Source organism: Apium graveolens, chromosome 11, assembly GCF_009905375.1.
Source record: "Apium graveolens cultivar Ventura chromosome 11, ASM990537v1, whole genome shotgun sequence".
In the NCBI taxonomy this organism is placed as follows: Eukaryota; Viridiplantae; Streptophyta; class Magnoliopsida; order Apiales; family Apiaceae; genus Apium; species Apium graveolens.
In genome coordinates this window covers 88,440,869-88,467,806 of record NC_133657.1, presented here as the reverse complement: position 1 = coordinate 88,467,806, position 26,938 = coordinate 88,440,869, and positions in this window count along the sequence as shown.

The following is a 26,938-nucleotide window of genomic DNA, read 5'->3' as shown; positions in this document are numbered from 1 at the left end:
CACATCTTGCACCGCATCTTTCATTGACATGTTAAAGGTCCTAGCTCTGGGTTGAGCTGATGGTGCTGGGAGAGACGACGGTCCAGCAATTCTGAGAACATTAGCCTTCTGCACAGGCTCCTTGCAATTTCTAGCCATATGGCCTACCTTGCCACACTTGAAACAAGCAAAATCAGGCTTCCTTACTTCATTTGAACATTCTGAAGAATAATGCCTCTTCTGGTTGCACTTAAAACATGTTATACCCAGCTTATTACACCTCCCCGGGTGTCTCTTTCCACAGTTCCTGCATTCTTGCATCTGGGGTCTGCTATCCTTTCCCGGTTGTCCAGCTTTCTAGAAACGGTTCTTCTGAGCTCCATTCCCGGGTCTAAACTTCTGAAACTTTTTGTTCTGACCTCCACCATTCTTTCCAAACTTTCCTCTGAACTTTGAACTTCCTTGCTCTTGCTCAGAGCTTTCAAACTTCCTTTTTCTTCCTTCATTTTCTCTTCGAGCAGCTTCTCGCTCACCTTCCACTATCATTGCTTTCTGAACCAAAGCAGCATAGTTCTTGATCTCCACCATTGCTATTTGACTCCTAATCCACGGCTTAAGTCCCTGCTGGAACCTCTTAGCCTTCTTCGCTTCAGTATTCACGTACTCTGGTACGAATCTTGCCAACTCTGAAAACTTCACCTCATATTCTGCTACCGACATTTCCTCCTGTCTAAGATCCAAAAATTTCATTTCCAACTGATCTTGCATATAACTTGGCAAATATTTTTCCAGAAACATCTCAGTGAACTTCTCCCAAGATAAGTCTTTGCTTTCCAACAACGCCTTAAAAGACTCCCACCAGAAACTTGCTTCATTCCTCAAATAATAACTTGCATACTGAGCTTTCTTATCGTCCTTAACTTCGGCTAGCTCAAAGGCTTTTTCCATCTCTCTCAACCACGACTGTGCTTTAATCGGATCTGGCAAACCTAAGAACTCTGGAGGATGAACAGATTGAAAGTGCTTAAAATTTCCGACTTTTGGGGCCACAGGTTGTTGCAAAAGCTGAGCAAGTCTGCTCATCAAAGTGGTTTCTGGGTTTATTTCTGGTCTTGGGTGGGAATTTCTTCTTCTTGGTGATCTGGTGAGTTGGCCATTTCTTACAAACCTGATTGAGCAATTATTTAGCAATACGATAGCATGGCATATATAACAACAATTTTTATATGAAATCTCTTTTGTGGGTTTTAAGTTTTACCCAATTTGCACATGCAATCCTATTACTACATAATTCTCATATCAGTGTTGTTTTATCATGGCACGGAATAGGGTTTTACGATCTTTAGACATGGTTGTACGAAAACATAGCTGTATTTAAAACATGGCATTGAGAATAGTTTATAAGATAAACAAGGTGCACAAAGGAAAGCAAGATAATAGATTTATTTAAATCAAGGGTTACATAGGAAATATTCTGGATTTTAAGGTTCTGAAACAAGGTACAATAATTAGCAGGGTTAAACAGAGGAAAAACTGGAAAACATCCCCCTATCTACCCTTAACTTCCAACTACTAGTACTAATGCACTGGTCTGAAATATAACAAGATAAATGAAAAAGGGATCCCGGCATCTGACCAAGTATCCCAAAGCCTACCGGGGCTGAAAATAACAACAACAATCTACGGGCTCAACCAACAGTCCCGTCTAATCATCTAGGATCTCTCTCAACACAACCAACATCCAGCGAATGATCTTATGCAGCCTCCGGGCCTCAGCATCAGCATCACTAGTGGATGGTCCCTCATCCAATCTCTTCCTGGCAACCTGCTCCACCAACTGAATCCTAGCTCTCCACTCCTCCACCACCACTAAAGTCCTCTGCCTAGAGTCTCAAATCAACCTATCTACTAAATCTCCCAGCTCAGGAATGCGGGAGTACACAAAGTCTCGGTCCTGGGCTAACTTGCCACCAATACTGACAGGAACAGTCTTAGGCATCTCCGACTCTAGCTCAGGGGCAGGGGTCTCTGAATCAGGCCTCAAGGGTGAAATCTGCATGGGGATCTCACTACTCTCAGAAGGGTCCTCCTCTGGGTCTGAACTAACATATACAGGCTCCTCTGGAGAGGGTGGAATAGAGTCCACAGGGGTACCAGTCAAGCTAATCTCTGAGTCTGAGTCACTACCACTACTAGGATCCTGAGAGAAAACATAAAACAACAACCAAGAAACAATGTTAGGGTCAAATAAAGCTTCCAGCTAACTCACACCCTAACTCTAGTTTCTGCTTTACCAATCAAACACTTTCCTTAGACTATACCTAATAGTCTAACTCAACTCTACATGAGTCGAACTCTCTCGCGATATAGATATATTCCTAAAATACCCCTTTTTAAAACCTAACTTGTCTCAGGGACTAGATCCTGTAGCTCTGATACCAACTTGTGATGCCCTCAATCTCGGGGTTAGGAAATGAGGACTCACACACCTCTATTCTAATAATTAAATATGCATAAACCCCGATTAACTACTAACAGGATCAACAGGATAAAGTATGAGACAAGATTACAACTACCAATCATAAAATATCACTTACAAACCCAAAACATTATTAAATAATCAATATCGATTCCGGCTGGGAACCGACAGATAACCCATTGTATATATAAACACATCTTACTAGGCGCGAGCTCACTCATAACCTGTACTACCTGCTCTGGCAACTGGAAGCCCTCAACACGGTAGGGACCACCAGGTACGCTCTTACGAGCAGTGCGCCTAAGCCTGGCCATCTTCTTGCTTAACTGCCATGGTTAAATTAAGACAAAACAAGTGAGTAAAAAACTCAGCAAGTAACTACACAACAGTTCTACAATATCAATTCTCAATATACTTTGAACAAACTAGGGCATTCTACTTTAGCTAATCTAGGTGGCAGATTTCCATATATTTATTTTTGTTTTCTTTGGGATAAGGAAAGGGTATCCGAAGAATAGTTGGGCTTTCAAGAAATAAAGCTCGAAACAGGACAAAAGTCGACATTCATCACAATTCATTATAGGATCAAAATAGATCTTTCGATAGAGGAAAGCAACAGTATTTCAAGATATAGAATCATTCATATGATCAACAATTTCAGGAATCAGGGTTCTGAGCTTTAAGCTCCACAATAACATAATCAACTCTTTTTAAAATAGTATAAACCATTTTCATTTCTAAAAATCAATTTACTGAATAAAAGTTTCAGTTCCCTTTTTAAATAATCATTTAGAACCCTTGATTGGATCACTTATCTTTCCATTTCATTATATACGGGTGATCAGCCCGTATCGACCTCCATTCCGGTCTTTAAGGTACCATTCAGCATAATTTCAGCCTTAAATTGGACTAGTCCCACTAGCCGCTTACCATGACTGGACTAGTCCCACTAGCCTCTTACGTCACAATCCAATCCATCAGGAATTCATTTGGAAAACCTTTAGTTGGAAAATAATAGGTTTTCTAAAATTTATTTTATCATTACCAAGCCTTTGAAATCATTCGGACTCTTTCAAGTCGAAACTCATTCTTAATTCAGATTTTTAAAGAAACAAAGTTTAGGGAGTGAATCAAAGATACGCAAGGAACAATTCTCAAGAATTCTGTAGCAAGGATAATAAGGTACTAAATTTGAAGGATCAGTAATAGCTTAGGGATCATTAGGGTGATCAAGAGAAACATGGTATCATTAAACAGAGTTAACCAAGATAATCAATAGGATCAATATGATTCATGGCATTATAGGTAACTTGAACAGAAAGGTCTGGTTATCAATGAGTGAAATCAATAGGCTTATCAATAACAGGTTATCAAGAACAGGGATTCTTCAAACCAATATCAGGGTTTCATAAAGCAAGGGTTTCATACTTTAACAGTTCAATACTCTACATGGTATGAACAACATTTCCTTTACAATCATTAATACAAATAATCAGAGTTACTTGCCTGAAATTGCTTTTCTGAGGGTTGAACTACTGCCACCTAGTACACTTTTCCCTTTCCTAGCCCGAATGCCCTCACGCTCTGAATCTACAATAAAAACCAAAAATCTTAATGAGATTCCCAACTCTCGTTCTCGGAACAATCTCTCTATACGATAGCTCGATTATATCTTTGACTCTAGCATACGAATATAGCTTGTACAAATAAGCACACAACACATAGCACATAGCACAATCCTTTCTCATACTTTTTATATCCTTATATACCTAGCAATCAAAGCATACTCGCTTGACCTAGGCTATTTCTCAAATCACACTAACACGACTCTTTTACGAGTACTAGACCCATTTACAACCAAACATTTACGTGCACATTATCACTTATTTCAATCGACTTAATTCCCTTTTCTTTTATTCCTTAATTCAAACCAAACAACAATCCAATCAAGCAGAATCAAAGATTTTCACATATAAACACTCAATCATTCTTTCAATTGCCAAAATCAAGTTTTGACCTTTATTTCTTATGGCCTATTCGGCCTTAACACTTATCACAATCAAGAATCAAACATGCAAAGCCCTTATTTTGACATGCATCAAGTATATCATCCCAAGCTAGTTTAATTTCATTTTTACAACTCATTTAAACTCATAATTCAATCATAATCATGGATGATCACTCAATTTAACATTTAATCCTCTTTTGATCATAAGACCCATTCGGGTTTTCTATAAATCAAACATGCAAGAATAGATTTTGACATGCAAGGTTATATACCACATTTCTCTCTTGTTTTAATCCCCTATTAAATCATTTCATTCATTAAGTCACCAAACCATGCACTACTTAGTGATTTCAACTTAATCAATCCATCAAATCAACATGCATACACTTAATTACCAAATTATCCCCTTTTTAGTTTATTCTCCATTTGGCAAGAATCTAATTCACAAATCAAGGATTAAACATTAACATGCACAACTTGATCTTCTTTAAATTAACATGCAATCATTCTCTAGGTTTTATAAACTTAGTGTTCACCAAGATTAACTCACAAAAATCAATTTCCTTTCTTATTAACATAAAATTCGAACCTAAACTTAGCATGTAACAAGAATTCATTCCTTATTAATCAAATCATAATCCATCATTACTTTAAACAAGTTTTACTCAAATCAAGCCACTTTAAAGATTAAAACCATTCGACCTTATTCAAAAACAAAACATGCAACTTAATATTCTTACACCTTGAATCACAAATCATCCTATTTCTTAACATCAATTCATTAAATCATGCAAATAACCACAATCAACTTGATTTCTTTAAAATTATAATGGCCATTCGGCCTTTTTCAATCAAAACACCACATGCAAATATAAAGAGTTGATCTTAAGGTTCTAGAGCTCAGTTTTTAACATCATAGCTCACTACCGGTTCACCGGAGATCATCACCGATGGCGGTGGCATCTCGGTGGTGCCCTCATTCGAGGGTGTCCAACCATGAGCCCCCGATTTCTTAACCAAAACCAATGCAACAACACCACATGCAATCTAATTTCAGCACGTTAATCACATAACATGAACTAATCAAGCAAGCCCTCAGTTCTTGGCTTGAAACCGAACCCAAAACACACACACTTCGGCATGCAAGCACCAATACACACATGCACATACTTCTACCTACACATAAGTGTTTATCATGAAGAATTAAGGATGATTGATGAGTTTGATCAAGGAAAAAGGAAGGATACCGAGAGAAATTGAAGAGATAGCCGAGAGAGAGTTGTTCGAGTGAGAGGGAGAGAGTGAAAGAAAAAAAGAGGAGAGAAAAGAGTGAGTGCACGACAAGAAGAAGAAAATGGGGGGGGGAGAAAGGAGTGTTTTATACTCCACCAAATAAGGGTAAAATAGTAATCTACTAACCCCCTTTTTAATTTGCATTTTGTTTCTCTTTTTACTCAAATGTAACGAAATTCAAAGTAAAAATATTTCTCTCGCGGAAAGTCAAGAATTATTGAAAATGACATTTTTAACACGCAGGCCTCGAAATTAGCTTTTTATCCATTACTCATAATAAGAATTTGAGCGAGCGGTTGATTTTATATGAATTTCGCAAACTCGCTTTAATAAATACCTTTTCCACATAAAATCGATTTAAAAATGCAAAGATCAACAATTAAATTCACTTATCATTTTTAAAAAGTCTCTAAGACTTCTACGAAGATAACAGAACAAATCCCATGTTTATATCCGTCTCAGATGATTTTATAAAAATGCACGAAGGTTAATTAAACCTTTACTTAAATCACATAATTCCTTTAAAATTCACAAAAATCGACACAGAACATATAGTCATGCACACAGTCAAGCAATCACACGCATATAGTCACATAACGACTCAGGTCTGATCATAGAATATATCACTCTTAAATCTTTATCCTCTTTTACGCGTACCGGGTCACGTTCAGCCTGACGGCCCGACGCTCAGCGTTTCGATTACGCTTCTCATTATCTTGGCCAATCAACACATCTCTTAAGACAAAATACTTTATTCATTCACTTCACATATAATTCACATTTTATATTATTTAATTTTCATACTAGGACGGGTTCCGTTCTACCTGACGGCCCGAAACCACAGCTCGACTTCTAAGCTGACTCTTTAACTTGGAACGTTTTTATCCACGCTCCTTAACTCTAGTATACAGATAAGACAAATAATCACCACTTAATCACATAATCTCATCACATAACATATACTTTACTTTCTTAATTACGACGCAAAATTCTCGGTTGTTACATATAACATCCACAGAGTTCCAGTTTATAACTGTATAAAAATATCGTTGCAAGGTGATCTCATATATCTAACCTTGTCTCAATATTTTTCTAAAAATCTTTGACATGCACAAGATAATCATTTACTAGATATAAGTTTAAAAGATGAAGTAACAAGACACTCCAATATACTTATATCTTTTCCGAATACTACTTGAATTACCACCGTTCAAGTTATAATTAGTTTCAAAAGTTCATCACACAGATGAGACTACAAGATAAGACTTGAATAGATTCAATCTTTGAAATATTATTGAATGAAATGAAGTTAGGAGATACTTCATTAAGTCTCGATATATATATATCCATATATATCTCTCGTACATTTCCTGAAAACCTCTGTCATGTAAAGTATGAACAGAGTTGCAATATCCAATAAATTTGGAAAGAAAAGAATTTTGGCATAAACCCGATATCTTGCTGATCAGACAAAGATACCAATAAGTAACATTTTCTACTGTAGATGGATGAATTCCTCGCCGGTCATCACCCTGGCCGCATTCGGACCTCGCGCTAGACCGTTACCCGGCCACTCACGCGTGGATGGACTGTCACCCAGCCTCTTACACCTTCATAGACCGTACCCCGGCCTGTCGCTTATGCCGACTCAATTAGATGGACTTACTTCCCGAACGTTGGGCAAGTAATCAAATTGTTTTCTCAAAACAGCAACCTCGTTGCGAATATAAAATACACCACAGAGCCGGATCCCTAAGATTTTTTTTTGAGCGAATATTCAAGTCTCCTTCGAAAGGAAGATCTTAAATCTGAAAACGAGTTTTGGGATCCGCTCTAACTTTTAAAATCATTTTGAAGACTCGAAAACAATTTTAAGAATGTTTGGAGTAATGCTGATTTAATGAAATAAATCAGTCCTGATATATTAGAAAATATCTGAATATTATTATTTAAATAATATTCCCATGAAGAATAATCTTTATCAAAATAATTGAAGTAGAAGTTTTAAAACTCATACTTGAAATGGATATTAAATAACCCATGATATACTTATACGAAAGTATAATCTTTATTTGAATAATCGAAAATAAGTTTGATTATCGAAACATTATTCTTTAATAAAATAAAGAATATTATTTAGTAAATAAGCGGAGTCATAAGTCCTCAAATGAATATTCAAAATAATATTCATTAAATAAAATAAACGGAGTCTTAAGTCCTCGAATGAATATTCAAAATAATATTTATTAAATAAAGTAAGCGGAGTCATAAGTCCTCGAATGAATATTCATAATAATATTCATTAAATAAAATAAACGGAGTCTTAAGTCCTCGGATGAATATTCAAAATAATATTCATTAAATAAAGTAAGCGGAGTCATAAGTCCTCGAATGAATATTCAAAATAATATTCATTAAATAAAATAAAGTTATCAAAAAAGCCTTATTCGATTAATAGTTTTGAAAACTATATCAATATATATATATATATATATTATACTCGGGAACATCGACTCCCGATTTTAGAAAATGTTCACCTTTAGGTCCCCTATACTAAGGGTATACGGAACTACTGCTTATCTCTAGCATAGGTATTATGCAACTTATAAGCAATTGAATCAACAATTATAAATCAAGATTACGAAAACAGGCATGCATATATACCATAACACATGCTCCAATATATTGCAAGATTTGCTAATAACAATCATGCATTTATCACAAGATAATGCATATACATATATACATCACCACAACAGTATAACGGGTAGAAAACTTGCCTGAGTGCTCCCGGATAGACTTAAGCTTAGAGTGGGTTCGATAACCTATGAACAACAACATAAGTCAGAATTAAACCCCGGTCGCTTAAGAAACTAGACTTTAACCAACTGAACCCTAACGTTCACTTATGGTAACTTATACGCTTAACGAATCACATAAGTCGCTCGTGTACCCTCGGCTCCATCATTTTTAATAAATTAACCATTAAGAGTTTTAAGGCGATTCTTTCGCGAGCACCTTATCAACTGCCTAATCCACTTTACATAAATGTTTCATACTCCAATTAGTCATTTAAGGGCCTTAACCAAGGTTTCAAAGTAAGGCGAGGGGAAATGGTTCGTTTGCGAAACGCCGTTACTTAAAACGGTCGTTTCTCCTAAACCGTACATCGGATTCAAACGAACCACATATAAAAACGAAGCTCGTAACATGAACTATCTAATCATGGCAATGGCCAAAATCTAACAGTGAGTTCTCGGGTCCTAATGTTAAGAGCAAAAACAGTCTAAAGTAAATCGGACATTACGACGGCTATGTTTACGCGATTACCAATTTTATTCTACTCCAAACCAACCCACAATCAACTCACAATCAACATCCCAACCAAACTCCATCCATAATTCACCATAACAGCCCCAACAACTCAAAATTATCAATTTATACTATTCTCAAACATGAATTTAAACTATACTTAAGTTCATTAATCAATATTCCAAGAATTACAACTCCAAAACACCACAAAACCAACTAATCTCTACATACACAACAATCAAGCCTCTCATGAACTATAAAAACAAAACTAAACCTAATACTCAAGTAAAGTTAGGGTTTGGAGGGGTTATACCTTCCTTGGAGAGTGGAGAATCAAGTAATTAGCTTGGAATCACCCTTAAAAGTCCTTATCCAAGCTTAATCTAAACTAAAACTCAAGAACAAAAATTTTAGTTCTTGAAAAACACTATTCACCATCTTCTTCCATGATTTTTAGGAAGAGATTGTGAATGAATTAGAAGCTCAAACTTATAGGATAGCTATATCTATGCATAAGGAGTCTTAGATAATTACCTTGCTAATTAACAAAGCTTGGAACTAGGATTTTGAATTTTCTTTCTTTGAAAAAGAAAAGAAGCCGAGAGCTTTTGATGAAGAAGGTGAAATAGCTTTGTGTTTTTGGTGAAAATGAATTGTTGGTTGACTTGGTGGATTTGTTTTGTTTTGATTAATTACCTTTTTAACCATGAAAAATTGTGTGGTTATTAATCAACCACACCTCCTTCCCTTATGTCATGCTTAGGTCATCATGTGATGTCACTCTCCCACACTTGTCCTCTTCTTGATGGTTTGATGACATCATCATCCCTAACCTCCTTGATTAACTCTTAATTTCTTGCCTAATGACCGTTGATCTGTTATACGGTTCGCTTAACTTTCGTTCTCGTTTATCGTTTGAGGGATCATACCCGAGATCTTATTACTTGGGTTCCCTTAACCTTTCTCAATACATTATATTCCTTTTATGATCCTCTCTTAAAATCCTTGAATTTAAATCCTTTTTATCCTGTTACCTTATACTCAATTATTTCGGTATCTGGTGGATTTTCGGGAAAAATCAAAGTGTTCGGATTTGGATTCTGACGATCTTTACATACACTTATATACCACATAGAGTACTAAAAATATCCCAGAAGATCAATAAAAGAACCCCTACATAGTGTGGCATGAAATGTTTTCTTATTCAGTATAATCAGCAAAATACTATTCATAAGGGTTTCAAAAATTCCAAAAATTGGGGTTATTACACTGTGTGCTTTGCTCGGGGTTAGTGCGTGACTGATCAGCAGCCTAACCTTGGTTTTTAAAATGAAAATATAATATCCAGTTCTAAATCATAATCCATTGTTCACTTGATACCATAACCATTCTCACCCGATGATCATTATTCTCAGTTTTGTCATTGTGACTTGCTGAGCTAGTTAGCTCATTTGTGCGATGTTGTTTATGTTCATTTCCAGTTAAGAAGGAACCGGTTGGTACCGAGGATCCCCAGTTCAGCGCGAGAGCTAAGGGTTCAGGTTGATCTAGTTAAGCTAGTAGGCTTCTTTTGGGATAATTTGAGTTTGTAAAAGTTTGTAATAATGTTAATTACTCAGTTCTGAGTTGGAATAGTTGGGATTTGAACGGTTTGTAATATAAGTAGGTGTGTTTGGCTTGTGTGCATACTTTAACCTGTTGCGGTCCGTGGTAGTTGGTAAGTAGGGTCACTGCTTATTATTATTATCTTTATTATTGTTATAAGCAGGTTATAAATAAGGTGTGTGTGTGTGGACCCCAAACTTCTGACCCGGGTTTGGAGGGCGCCATAGGTTTGGTATCAGAGCTACAACTTATAAGTCACTGACACAGGCCTAGATTGACAGGAATGGGTAGAGGGTTACGATTATAAGTAAGGAATAGAAAGATAGAACGTCGAGAGGTTGAGTGCTACGGTATAACAAGTACTAGTATGATTCGCGTCATGGTTCGAGATTCGTATATTGTGATATGCTTTCAGATAGCAGTGATGGCCGACTCCTTCATCCCCGTATCAGTTGATCACTCAGAGCCCTCAGTTGGAGGACTATCTTCAGATCCACGTCCTGTTGTTCCACCAGTGTTGGCTATTCTACCTCCACCTGTGTTGTAGTCCGTACCACTGTAGGCTATTCCACCCCCAGGCATGAGGCCACCTATCAGAGGACCCCCACCTGCTGATTCAGGCTTTACTGGTCATTCAGTTACAGGAGCACCTTTCCAGTTCTCTTTATATCCTGTCACATATCATCAGTTTGAGGCTTGCCTTATGGAGCAGCGATTCCTATAGGGTCAGATTCAGGAGTTATTGCATATCATGCGTACCAGAGAGGTTGGGAGTGGTGAGAGGCGACTCAGAGAGAGGCTACAGGTGTTTCGTAGAGCAGCTGCAGTGAGGATTGCTGAGGCTACACATGAGGACATCACCCCTGATTTTCTAGTGGAATGGGCTAAGTGGGTTCTAGAGGAGCTTGAGGAGATTGGAGGTCCAGACTTGCCATGAGTCAGAGATTCAGAGATAGAGATGCTGATCAGTGTTGTTATGGTTGTGTAGTATGTACAATAGTGAGTAGTATGTATCAGTAGACTTTTGAGTTGTATTTATAGACTAGAGCTGCTGACTAGTGAGTAGGTTGTTGTACCCTTTTTGCTTTTACTTCCGAAACGTCTTCACGCTTGTACTACCCAAAACTTTTGATCTATATATATCAGTACCTTTTCCTTTCCAGCATTGTCATTTACTTTACTACACCTATTTTACTTTACCTTATTTATTGCACCAGTTATACCCCTGTGATACCATGTACCATATTCCCTTAACTGTTTACATTCTGTAAAGAAGTATGCAATTTACTTAGTTCAACTGTTACAACTGTTTTCAAAAAGAGATATTTCTGTTTTATAAAACTTTTCTTTTATGCAAAGGATTTGATTTAAAAGCTAAATAAGTTGTTTGATTCTTTGCAAAAAAGGCCTCCCAGAAGAAATACCCGCACCAACACCCAGAATGAAGAAACCAACAACAACAACAATAACAACCAAGATGATACAAACCAGAATGCAAACCCAGGACCCATAGACCCAGCAATGGCCCAGATTCTCCAAATTTTGGCCCAACAACAACAAAGACAGACCAATCCTCAGGTAACTTTCAAAACTTTTCAGGCAGTGAATCCACCAGAATTCAAGGGTTCCTTAGAACCGATTGAAGCAAATGTTTGGTTAAAGGAAATAGAGAAGTCATTTGCCTTAGTGAAGGTAAAGGAAGAACAGAAGGTTGAGTTTGCAAGCTATTATTTGAAGAATGAGGCCACCTATTGGTGGGAGACTATGAAGACATTGGAAGGAACAGATGTTATTACTTGGGAGAGGTTTAAGGAATTGTTTTTAGAAAAGTATTTTCCTTAGTTTGTCCAGGATCAGATGGAGCTGAAGTTTTTAGAATTAAAGCAAGGAAATATGTCGGTGGCAGATTATGAAAGTAAATTCGAAGAGTTGTCAAGGTATGTGCCATCATATGTGGATACCGACAGGAAGAAGGCTAAAAAATTCCAGCAAGGTTTGAAGCCATGGATTAGAGGGAAGGTAGCCATTTTTGAATTGGATACCTATGCGGGAGTTGTACAGAAGGCTATGATTGCAGAGACAGAGAGTGAGATGTTACAGAAGGAAAAAGAAAGTAAGAAAAGGAAATTTGAAGGGAATGAAGGTCAGTCACAACCAGGGAAGTTTCCAAATTTTAAGAAGGGCAAGTTTCAGCCAGGGAGAAATTTTAATTTCAAGAGACAAAATGCAGGCGACGGAAGCCAGGGCAACCGTCTAGTTAATGCGAATCAGCCGAATCAGTTGAGGTTAACTTTTACAGATTGTCAGGTATGTGGAAAGAAACATGAAGGAGTTTGTAATAAGTTGAATGTAGTTTGTTTCAAGTGTAACCAGAAAGGGCACTATTCGAGGGAGTACCGAAATCAGCCAGCAAGAGAGCCAACAAATAAGGATCAGCCTATCCGGAATCCAGCAGTCAAAGTTCCAGCAATTGGATTTACGTGCTTTAAATGTGGGAAGCCAGGACATATAGCAAGGGATTGCAAGACACCGGCCCCAGTCAGTAATACATTGAGGATTATGGGATCTACCCCAGCAGTGAATGAGACTCCAAGGGATAGAGTTTTTGACATGTCTGTGAAGGATGCTATCTAGGATACTGATGTCGTGGCAGGTACGCTTAATGTGAATTCTTTATGTGCCAAAGTGTTAATAGATTCGGGAGCAACTCGATCGTTTGTTTTATAAGATTTTGTTAATAAGCTAAATTGTCCAGTTGAGTGTTTAAATGAAATAATGACTGTGGAATTAGCAAATCAAGAACGTGTATCTGTTAATCAAGTTTGTGGGAATTATGAGATTGAGATTTCTGGTAGTAAGTTTTGTGTAGATTTGATACCATTTAAGTTAGGAGAATTTGACGTTATCTTAGGAATGGATTGTTATCTAAGCACAATGCTCAGATAGATTGTCGAAATAAGAAGGTAATAGTAAAGACGCCAGATGAGAGGATAGTAACATTTAAAGGCCAGAAGCAGGTAAAGAAATTCTTAACGATGATTCAAGCCAAGAAGTTACTACGGCAAGGATGCGAGCAATTCGTGGCATATGTGATTGACAAAAGCCAAGAGCCAGCAAGACTTGAAGATATTTCAGTCATCAATGAATTTCCAGACGTGTTTCCTGATGAGTTACCAGGACTTCCTCCAGACAGAGAAATTAAATTTGCGATCGATTTAGCACCTGGAACAGAATCAGTATCCAAGGCCCCGTACAGAATGGTGCCCGTTGAGATGAAAGAACTAGGAAAGTAATTGCAAGAGTTGTTAGAGAAAGGAGTAATCAGACCCAGTGTATCCCCGTGGGGTGCACCGGTACTATTTGTCAAAAAGAAGGATGGAAGCATGAGACTGTGCATCGACTATAGGGAGCTCAACAAGCTTACAATCAAAAACAAGTATCCGTTACCCAAAATTGATGATTTGTTTGACCAATTGAAGGGAGCCAAGTACTTCTCCAAGATTGATTTAAGATCGGGATATCATCAACTAAAGATCAAGCCAGAAGATATACCAAAGACAGCTTTTAGAACAAGGTATGGACATTATGAATTTTTAATGATGTCTTTTGGATTGACCAATGCCCCGGCAGTGTTTATGGACCTGATGAACAGAATTTTCAAGGAATACTTGGACAAGTTCGTTATTGTGTTTATAGACGACATTTTGATTTATTTAAAGACGGAAGAGGATCATGCAACACATTTGAGAACAGCTTTGGAGATTTTAAGGAAAAAGAAGTTATATGCTAAATTCTCGAAGTGTGAGTTTTAGCTACAGGAAGTTCAGTTCTTAGGACACATAGTCAGTAATGAAGGGATCAAAGTGGACCCAGCAAAGATTGAGGCAATTACAAATTGGGAAATGTAACACCCCCAAATCCGGGGTCGGGGATCCGGGTTGTCACGAGTTCCATTTCCCTTAATAACACCCAATCTTAATAAATAATCAACTACTCTGTACTGTGACCCCACAATAAACACACATACCACAAGTTATAGTCTCAGAGATGAATATCCAAAAAATAATCACAAGTCATTTTATTCCATAATTATATGCCAATACACCTTAAAAGAGTTTCTGAATAAATTTACATTTCTTTGCCATTATTACAATTCATAAATATACATAAATCTGGTACATCAAAAGTTGAATCCTAGCCTATTGGTAGTTCCTACCTCAGCTACAGCGACATCAACGCCTATAGGAAACTGCGGAACGTTTCCTATCCACTCGCGAATTGGGAGCTTGGTCCTGTTCATCTTTTCTATCAGTTGTTGTGTGATGAAAGAAGAAAGCAAGGGTGAGCAGCAAGCCCACCAAAATAATATGTATAATGATTTACAGTATATGAGCCTTCTCATAGTACTCATGAAAGTCTTGGTCAAAAGAAATGAACCAAGTTTAATATCTTAATGCGATGAAGTCGCAAAATATTCAGTATATATACATATATACTTTTCAAAATCTTGGAAGTCCTCTTCCATGCATAATATACACAGAGTTCCAGTTTATAACTGTATAAAACTATCGTTGCAAGGTGATCTCATATATCTAACCTTGTCTCAACGTTTTCCTGAAAATCTTTGACATGCATAAGATAATCATTTACTAGATATAAGTTTAAAAGATGAAGTTACAAGATACTCCAATATACTTATATCTTTTCCAAATACTACTTGAACTACCACCGTTCAAGTTATAATTAGTTCAAAAGTTCATCGCATAGATGAGACTACAAGATAATACTTGAATAGATTCAATCTTTAAAATATCATCAAAATAAAATGAAGTTATGAGATACTTCATTTGATGCAAACATCATTTTGAAAACTTGACCCTGCCAACACTCAACAGTCGCCCAACCGTAGCCTTTCTATCGAAGTGCTCTGGGTAGTGTTGCAGAAATATCCAATTGGATGATGAACTCATTACGGGAGTTTGCCGCGCTAGGAAGACCACTTACGATGATCAGTCGTAGTAGTACAACCCCACCATTTTCTACATGTAGAGGAGAACCTGTCGGATTTACTTGTCAACCAAACACTGGACTCCTAAGGAATGGACCGTCTTAGCGGAACTTCCAGGCCATTTTGGGCCAATATAATAAGGCTGGGCCAGCGCCACTCAACCACTTACGCCACTCCTAGTTCAGATGAAATCCATGACTCTGAAACGTAAAGCTCGTCCCCCCTTTCCCCAAGTAGAAACTTGTTGATACGGCTCCACCAAGAAGTCGTATCTAGTTTGAAAGGAAAACTCACCGATATTTCCCAGGCGATGCCTGTTAATGGATTAACTTGTTCCAAGAATTTTACTTCCCGAGTGTTGGGTAAGTAATCAAAATTCTTTTATCAAGACAGCAACCTTGTTGCGAATATAAAACACACCACAGAGCCGGATCCCTCAGGTTTTGAGCGAGTATTTAAATCCCCTTCGAAAGGAGGATCTTAAATATAAAAATGAGTTTTGGGATCCGCCCTAACCTTTAAAAATCATTTTGAAGACTCGAAAACATTTTTAAGAATGTTTGGAGTGATGCTGATTTAACAAAATAAATTAGTCCCAACATATTAGAAAATATCTGAATATTATTATTTAAATAATATTCCCATAAAGAATAATCTTTATAAAAATAATCGAAGTAGAAGTTATAAAACTTATACTTGAAATGAGTATTAAATAACCAAAGATATACTTATACGAAAGTACTATCTTTATTTGAATAATCAAAAATAAGTTTGATTATCGACACCTTATTCTCTAAAAATATCTCAGCAAATAATCGGAGTCATAGATCCTCAAATGAATATTCAAATAATATTCAATAAATAAAATAAGCTGAGTCATAAGCCCTCGAATGAATATTCGAAATAATATTCATTAAATAAATAAGCTGAGTCATAAGCCCTCGAATGAATATTCGAAATAATATTCATTAAATAATATAAAGTTATCGAATAAACCTTATTCGATTAATAGTTTTGAAAACTATAACCCTATATATATATATATATATATATATATATATATATATATAAAATCTACTCGGGATCCTCGACTCCCGGTTTTAGAAAATGTTTTCACCTTTGGGTCCCTATACTAAGGGTATATGCAATTTACCGCTATTCTCTAGCATAGGTATTATCAACTGAATCAACAGATATATATGGCAAGAATACGAAACAGGCATGCATATGTACCATATCACATGCCACAATATATCACAAGAATTTGCTAATTTAACCATCATGCATCTATCACAAGATAATGCATATACAAGTGTATACATCACAACAACAGTATAACAGATAGAAAACTTGCCTGAGTGCTCCCGGATAGACTTAAGCTTAGAGTGGGTCCGATAACCTATGAATAACAACATAAGTCGGAATTAGACCCCGGTCGCTTAAGAAACTAGACTTTAACCATTTAGAGTCCAAATGTTCGCTTTCGCGCTTAACGATTCATTTAAGTCGCTCGAGTACCCGTGGCTCCACCATTTTTAATAAATTTACCATTACGAGTTTTAAGACGATTCTTTCGCAAATGACTTACCAACTGCCTATTACACCTTACATAAATGTTTCTTACCCCAATTAGGCATTTAAGGTCCTTTACCAAGGTTTCAAAGTAAGGCGAGGGGTAATGGTTCGTTCGCGAAACTTCGTTACTTAAAACGGCCGTTTCTCCTAAACCGTACATCGGAATCAAACGAACTACATATCAAAACGAAGATCGTAACCGGAACTATCTAAACATGGCAATGGTAAAAACCTAGCAGTGAGTTCAAGGGTTCTGATTTTAAGAACAAAAACAGTCTACGGTAAATCGGGCATTACGACGGCTATGTTTACGCGATTTCCCAATTTTATACCATTCCAATTCAACCACCAATCAATCCACAATCACAACCAAATCAAAACTCCATCTATACTACATCATAACAGCCCCAACAAATCAACATTAGCAATTTATACTTATTCCCCACATGAACTAAAAGCTTTACTTAAGTTCTTTAACTAATTATCAAGATTTACAACTCCAAAAACACCACAAAACCAACTAATCTCTACAAACTCCACCAAACTTTAAACAAACAAGCCTCATGCTTCACATATTCTATATCAATCATATTCATTCCTAATTACTCAAAACTAAAGCTAGGGTTTGGAGTTTATACCTTCCTTGGAGAGTGGAGAATCAAGAGAATGGCTTGGAATCACCCTTAAAGTCCTTATCCAAGCTTAAACTAAACAAAACTTCAAGAACAAACATTTTAGTTCTTGAAAAATACTATTCACCATCTTCTTCCATGATTTATTGGAAGAGATTGTGAAGGAATTAGAAGCTTAAACTTATAGGATATCCATATCTATGTACAAGGAACCTTAGATAATTACCTTGTGATTTAACAATGCTTGGAACTAGGATTTTGATTTTTCTTCCTTTGGAAAAGAAGAAAAGCCGAGAACAAGATGAAGAGAATGAAATGATTTTGTGTTTTTTTGATTTGTTTGGCTTAGCTTGGTTGTTTTTTGTTTTGTTTTAGGTTAATTACCTAATTAACCTTGGTTTTGTGTGGTTATCATTCAACCACACTTCCTCCCCCCCCATGTCATGCTTACATCATCAAGTGATGTCACCCTCCCTCCTTTGTCCTCTTCCTATTGGTTTGATGACATCATCCCCACTAATCCCTTTGATTAGCTTTTAATTGTTTGCCTAATGACCACTGCTCTGTTATACGGTTCGCTTAACTTTCGTTCTCGTTTCTCGTTTGAGGGATCATACCCGGGATCTTATCACTTGGGTTTCCTTAACCTTTCTCAATACATTATATTCCTTTTATGATCCTCTCTTATAATCTTTTAATTTAAATCCTTTTTATCCTGTTACCTTATACTCAATTCTTTCCGTATCTAGTGGATTTCCGGGAAAAAAATCAAAGTGTTCGGAATTGGATTCTGACGATCTTTACATACACTTATATACCACATAGAGTACTAATAATATCCCAGAAGATCAATAACAGAACCCCTACATAGTGTGGCATGAAAAGTTTTCTCATTCAGCATAATCTGCAAAATCACTATTCATAAGGGTTTCAAAAATTTCCAAAAATTGGGGTTATTACAGTCTCCCCTCCTTAAAAGGATTCCGTCCCGGAATCAGATAGAAAATGAATAGGGATACTTTATTAACATTGCACTTTCTAACTCTCGAGTAAATTTTCCCACATTGTGGTTCTTCCATCAAACTCTGAATAGTTTGATAACCCTTCTCCTAAGCACTTGTTCCTTTTTACTCTATAACCCTTCATGGTTGCTCCATATAGGTTACGTCGGGTTGCATGTCTATGCGCTCATATGCCCCTATTTATCTGGCATCCGAATTATACTTACTTAACATTGATACGTGGAACACGTTATGACTTGCTACATGTTCGGGGGTAGGGCTAGCTCATATGCTAACTTCCCAAAACGTCTTAATATATCCAAGGGTCCAACAAATTGTAGACTTAGCTTTCCTTTCTTTCCGAACCTCATCAATCCTTTCCAAGGGATACCTATAACATTACTAGGTCCCCTATTTCATACTCTTTGTCCTTTTGAGTCAAATCAGCATACCTCTTATGTCCATCTTGGGTTACTACCAGCCGTCCTCTGATTAGATCTATTATATCCCTGGTCCTTTGGACTACTGCGGGTCCGAGCATCTTGCGCTCTACAACTTCATCCTAACATAAGGGAGATCGACATTGTCTTCCCTCAAGATCTCATAAGACGACATCTCGATACCTGACATACGATCTATTATCGTGAGAAAACTCAATCCGCGTTAAGTGATCATTCCAAACTCTTTCAAGTCTATTGCACAGACTCTCATTATAGCTTTTAGCATTAGAGCTTTTGCTTCTCAATACCCATTCTTTTCCAGTTCATAATCACTACTACCTTCCGTTCCTAATATTATACTGGTTATACTTTTGCTCGTTAGCGTTCTATAACCTTTTAATAAATGCGTCAACCTTAGTATCATGACCGTATTTCCATTCCGAATACCACCATAACTTTACTACTCCTTTTTCAGCTGCTTCTATCTTTGGAAGCTTGATCAATCAAATTGAAGTAAAAGAACTTATTGAGAGATCACTATGATCATGAACACTTGTTACATTGCATAGTTAGTACAGAAGGTGGCCAGCCTTTAGTACTTGACAAGCAATTAAACAACATGTGGTATCCTACTAGGCTTCTATCACACAGATAGATAGTCATTCGACAATACCTCCCCTTCTGGAAGGATTGTTCTTCTCAGCTTATATGAAATGAAAAGAACAGAAAAGAACGAATTAAAGAGAATTGTATATATGAAAAAAATATACTGCCACAAAATATCTGGCTTGGAACCTACCTCTGAATTACAGAGGTTTGTCATAGGAGAACAAAACATATGTGTATATATATCAACATCAAGTATTATCGCATCGCATTTCGCATGCTTAAATATTTTTGCTATTCCGTCCATCATTCTATGGACCTATGCTCTTCCTCGAGCTTATACACAATCACCTTTGAAACTCCCTCGATATCGAAAATCGAATCTGGGATCTCATTCTAGACATCATCGTTACTAGAATCCTATGCTTGCACCGCAACCTTCCTCATATAGTAATATGACTCTCTTTTCATATAAGGGAATAAATATTCAATAGGTAGATACTCTACTTAATTAGTCTATCAATGATAACTTATACACTACCACGACCCGATTAGTGGTACTCAATCTCAACATCCATTCCAATACAACTCTCATGGTTGTAATCAGCTCATTACTCGCAGAATCATTGCTGCATTACTATGGTCCACTACTGACCTACTGTCGTCATTCATGTTCCACGAAATCTTAATATCTAACCATACGGAGTCCATACATGTCGTATCAAATCCTTCTAAGGAGGTAACATAATCACCATTCCTGATTCATTAAGAACACTCCTGATCCTGACATACATACATGATATGAAGCAGATAAAATTGCAGAAGAGTTTCAGTCAAAGCAACGATAGCAGGTGAATACCATTCTTAATCGTATGCCTTAAATAGAAGACTTAACTCAAGGTTCGTTTAGTCCTTTTTGAAACATGGTCCTGACTTATCTCAAGATAGTATCTTCTGAGATAGATAGCCCGCTCATGGCGATTACACGAATTAAACCTTTACCAACTACCATTACGGTTGGGTATTGCACAGTCATCAGAAGGAATGTCAATCTTCCAAACCCTAATACAACCTTCATAGCTTTAACCATCATCACTGTATTCCTTTGGCACAGGTGCCTATAATTATCCTCTTACCTTTAAAGTGTCGGCCACCTCTTTGGCCTTTTCTGATAGTAAAATTTCCTTACAGTCAATGTCATTTTAACCACCTCCAAATAAATTTTCTACCTCATTTCAATCACTGCTTATGTGAAGATGTTTTCCTTAAAATCTGTTGAGTAAAAAAAAATATCACCATTTTTCCATAAGTTATTGCCTCATTCTTTAGAGGTTAATCACTGTCGCGACTGACTCTCAATCATACTTAGAACATCTTTTATCTTAAGTCCTAATTGCCCTGAACAATTTCGACCATTACTGGTTCGATCCATACCTTCTCGTGGTTTAACACGTGCCCCACTTGGCATCATTATAATTATGTCATATTTCCTTTATCAACATTTCTATTCTTGAGAATTTTGAATATTATCTTTCTCCTTGTAAAACCTCTAAGGTTATCCTTGAATCATTCCTCATGTATTCCCTAGATACAGGGTATATCAAGATACCATTTATTAATACCAGAATCATTGTCTATATACTTCTGAAAAAAATTTCTCCACTGATTCTTAAAGGTTGTTATTACCTTAATCCTTTCCAATTCATACTGTCAAAACTCATACTATCCCTATTAAGGGTGAAATGCCAACCTTTATGCATTCCCCTAGGATTCATTTTAAGTTACCGATGTTCTATCCTTAATTCCACCTTTAAAAAAAATACATGCATCCTTCCATGGATAAATCAAGTCATATATCCCTGATAAGGGTGTCTTATTCAATCATTCCCACCTCAATAGTATATGCCTAATTTCACAATAACATCTGTATTCAAAATGAGGTCAATCAATTATGGCCTTCAAAAGATAACAACGGTTATCTGCTTTTCTTTCCTAATTTGGTAATGTCAACAGGGATGTTCTGGAAGACATTGGTCGTGTTCAACGTGAACTTCTTCTTAATAATTCCGTATTTACTTTTGTTGTTTATCTCAACAGTCACCTCAATGTTGGGATATCTTTCATACCTGGCGTCTCCCTTTCTGGGTATCAAGCCACCGGTCTTACACTTCACATTCTTGAAGGTCACTTCCTTCATCCAATTTTTCCTAATTTCTTACTTTCTTGTCTCCTCAGTCTATCCTCGTCTCATTATTTATCCTTCGAACTATCTCAAAGTTTCCTCAAATCCTCCCAACTTATAGGGGATAAAATATATGTTTCTCTTATGCCCTCAACCATCAATTTTAACTCATGGTGAATCACCCTCATCCTGACGAATGCATACTTTTCTATTTCTATTGCTACAAGTCTTTAGGGTTTCTTCATACCCAACTCCTTTATCATACCTCAAACTCTATTGCCTTTATATTTCTTTCCACTTCAGTTTCTTTTCATTTTCCTTTCTCTTATCATTATTTCATGAACCAACACAACAGAGCATTGATTTCAAATATCCCGTCATTCTGGATTCGTGTCCTCATAACGAATCTTGATAACTTTTACAACTTAGATTCATAATTCATCATACTCGTCCGCCATTGTTCTGGCTCTAAAGCTTTTACACTATCTCCATAACCTTGGGAAGTACTTTCTCGAAAAATTTTGACTGAACTTTAATCAGTTTATCATAACCTCTTGCTCCGCCTTTCTTGGTCTTTCACCAGTGGATGGTCTCTCTCTTAGGAGGGTAAGTGACAAAAATAGTCTTTTGTGATTCGTCAATCATTCAGAATCTCAAATGATTCCTCTATTTCCTTTAGCCAGGCTCTTGCCTTGACTAGGTCAACCTGTTCCTTGGAACTCTGAGAGCTTAGAGACTTAAAGGTCCTGAAAGAATTTCCTACCGCATTGTTTCCTCAAGGTGGTGGTTGGGGATAATAGTCTAAGTTCTGTCTAGACAGGTCCATAAATTGCCGTATAGGAGTACCATCTTGGGTCTCCTTTCCTTACTCGACTTTCTGTTTCCTTAGTATGAAATGTTTCAACCTTCTCCCATAATCGGGGTTATCTTATACATTAAAAACCTTGTTTTCCACTCTATTATGTTATGGGTTCTTTCTTTCTTGATGGCAACCTCCCTGACTATCACATTCAGGGTTTGCCCTAAATCTTATTCCTCAAACTATAGCTCTCATCTAAGTTCTCATCCTTAAGCTCTTGAACTTTTGGAACCCAATTTCTGTAGGAACACCTCACTATCCCCTTATCATCTTTCTCGGTATGGATCTCTTCTCTAGTCATTGACTCTCTGCCTTCATTCATCACTTTTTCTGGCACAATATGTTCTTTTCCAAAAATTCGGTCTGTATTGCAATCTCAAACAGCTTTTCGGTACCGGCTCCGGTTACCTTCACTTCTATTTCCATTTTCTCAAAATCTCTTATAAACTCTCCCAAAGACATTATTATCTTGAGTCTCTCCTTTTTACTAAGGGCATCAGCCACTACATTGGCTTTCCCTGAATGATAAAGAATCTCCCAATCATAATTCTTGATTAGCTCTAACCACCTCATTTGGCGCATGTTGAGCTCTTTCTGCGTGAAAATGTACTAGAGCACTTATGGCTTGTGTAAATCTCGCACTTTTCTCCATACAAGTAGTGCCTCCAATCTTTAGGGCAAAACTATTGCCACGAGCCCAAGCTCATGGGTGGGGATATCGAATTTTATATTCCCTTAATTGTCTTGACGCGTACGCGATTACCTTGCCGTGCTGTATAAGAAGCACCCTAATTCCTTATGCGAAGCGTCACTACACTTCACAAAATCTCATTTTCCATCCGGCAACGCCAACATAGGGAACGTCACCAACCTTTGCTTCGGTTCTTAAAAGTTGTTCTCGCATTTCTCTGTCCATTCGAACTTCTCAGTCTTATGAGTAAGCCGCGTTAAAGGGGCTACTACCTTTACAAACTTGAACGAACCTCTGGTAGTGACCGGCCAATCCTACCTCTGGGAGTTGCCCTAACCATGGTCATCGATTCCTCAGTGGTCCTTTATTCATTCTTGTCAGGATCCTTCACGGGATCCTCCTCAGCAACAATCTCTTCTAGGACAACATCCTCAACCGCTACATCCTCAATATCAACATCATCCGGTCCTGCATTAGGACGCTCTATCGGATCCACAATCCGATTTCTAATTAGTAATAAAACATCATCACGCTGTTACTCCTCAACCTCAGGGTTCGGAGTCCCGCTACCATATACGATAACGAACTACGCTTCTATCATGATATTTATAAGGGTTCCCATAAGGATTTTTAACTGTCAGTACTACGTTAGGTAGCCCGACTATGAACTTGGCAAGAGTTCTTATTATATTAGTTATTATCTTAACGTCACATCATCTCTGAGGTTTATAACGCTACCATTTCTGTAACACCCCCAAATCCGGGGTCGGGGATCCGGGTTGTCACGAGTTCCATTTCCCTTAATAACACCCAATCTTAATAAATAATCAACTACTCTGTACTGTGACCCCACAATAAACACACACACCACAAGTTATAGTCTCAGAGATGAATATCCAAAAAATAATCACAAGTCGTTTTATTCCACAATTATATGCCAATACACCTTAAAAGGGTTTCTGAATAAATTTACATTTCTTTGCCATTATTACAATTCATAAATATACATAAATCTGGTACATCAAAAGTTGAATCCTAGCCTATTGGTAGTTCCTACCTCAGCTACAGCGACATCAACGCCTATAGGAAACTGCGGAACGTTTCCTATCCGCTCGCGAATTGGGAGCTTGGTCCTGTTCATCTTTTCTATCTGTTGTTGTGTGATGAAAGAAGAAAGCAAGGGTGAACAGCAAGCCCACCAAAATAATATGTATAATGATTTACAGTATATGAGCCTTCTCATAGTACTCATGAAAGTCTTGGTCAAAAGAAATGAACCAAGTTTGATATCTTAATGCGATGAAGTCGCAAAATATTCAGTATATATACATATATACTTTTCAAAATCTTGGAAGTCCTCTTCCATGCATAATATACACAGAGTTCCAGTTTATAACTGTATAAAACTATCGTTGCAAGGTGATCTCATATATCTAACCTTGTCTTAACATTTTCCTGAAAATCTTTGACATGCATAAGATAATCATTTACTAGATATAAGTTTAAAAGATGAAGTTACAAGATACTCCAATATACTTATATCCTTTCCAAATACTACTTGAACTACCACCGTTCAAGTTATAATTAGTTCAAAAGTTCATCGCATAGATGAGACTACAAGATAATACTTGAATAGATTCAATCTTTAAAATATCATCAAAATAAAATGAAGTTATGAGATACTTCATTTGATGCAAACATCATTTTGAAAACTTGACCCTGCCAACACTCAACAGTCGCCCAACCGTAGCCTTTCTATCGAAGTGCTCTGGGTAGTGTTGCAGAAATATCCAATTGGATGATGAACTCATTACGGGAGTTTGCCGCGCCAGGAAGACCACTTACGATGATCAATCGTAGTAGTACAACCCCACCATTTTCTACATGTAGAGGAGAACCTGTCGGATTTACTTGTCAACCGAACACTGGACTCCTAAGGAATGGACCGTCTTAGCGGAACTTCCAGGCCATTTTGGGCCAATATAATAAGGCTGGGCCGGCGCCACTCGACCACTTACGCCACTCCTAGTTCAGATGAAATCCATGACTCTGAAACATAAAGCTCGTCCCCCCTTTCCCCAAGTAGAAACTTGTTGATACGGCTCCACCAAGAAGTCGTATCTAGTTGGAAAGAAAAACTCACCGATATTTCCCAGGCGATGCCTGTTAATGGATTAACTTGTTCCAAGAATTTTACTTCCCGAGTGTTGGGTAAGTAATCAAAATTCTTTTATCAAGACAGCAACCTTGTTGCGAATATAAAACACACCACAGAGCCGGATCCCTCAGGTTTTGAGCGAGTATTTAAATCCCCTTCGAAAGGAGGATCTTAAATATAAAAATGAGTTTTGGGATCCGCTCTAACCTTTAAAAATCATTTTGAAGACTCGAAAACATTTTTAAGAATATTTGGAGTGATGCTGATTTAACAAAATAAATCAGTCCCATCATATTAGAAAATATCTGAATATTATTATTTAAATAATATTCCCATAAAGAATAATCTTTATAAAAATAATCGAAGTAGAAATTGTAAAACTTATACTTGAAATGAGTATTAAATAACCAAAGATATACTTATACGAAAGTACTATCTTTATTTGAATAATCAAAAATAAGTTTGATTATCGACACCTTATTCTTTAATAAAATAAAGAATATATCTCAGCAAATAATCGGAGTCATAGATCCTCAAATGAATATTCAAATAATATTCAATAAATAAAATAAGCTGAGTCATAAGCCCTCGAATGAATATTCGAAATAATATTCATTAAATAAATAAGCTGAGTCATAAGCCCTCGAATGAATATTCGAAATAATATTCATTAAATAATATAAAGTTATCGAATAAACCTTATTCGATTAAAAGTTTTGAAAACTATAACCCTATATATATAAATAAATATATATATATATATATATATAAAATCTACTCGGGATCCTCAACTCCCGGTTTTAGAAAATGTTTTCACCTTTGGGTCCCTATACTAAGGGTATATGCAATTTACCGCTATTCTCTAGCATAGGTATTATCAACTGAACCAACATATATACATGGCAAGAATACGAAACAGGCATGCATATGTACCATATCACATGCTACAATATATCGCAAGAATTTGCTAATTTAACCATCATGCATCTATCACAAGATAATGCATATACAAGTGTATACATCACAACAACAGTATAACGGATAGAAAACTTGCCTGAGTGCTCCCGGATAGACTTAAGCTTAGAGTGGGTCCGATAACCTATGAATAAC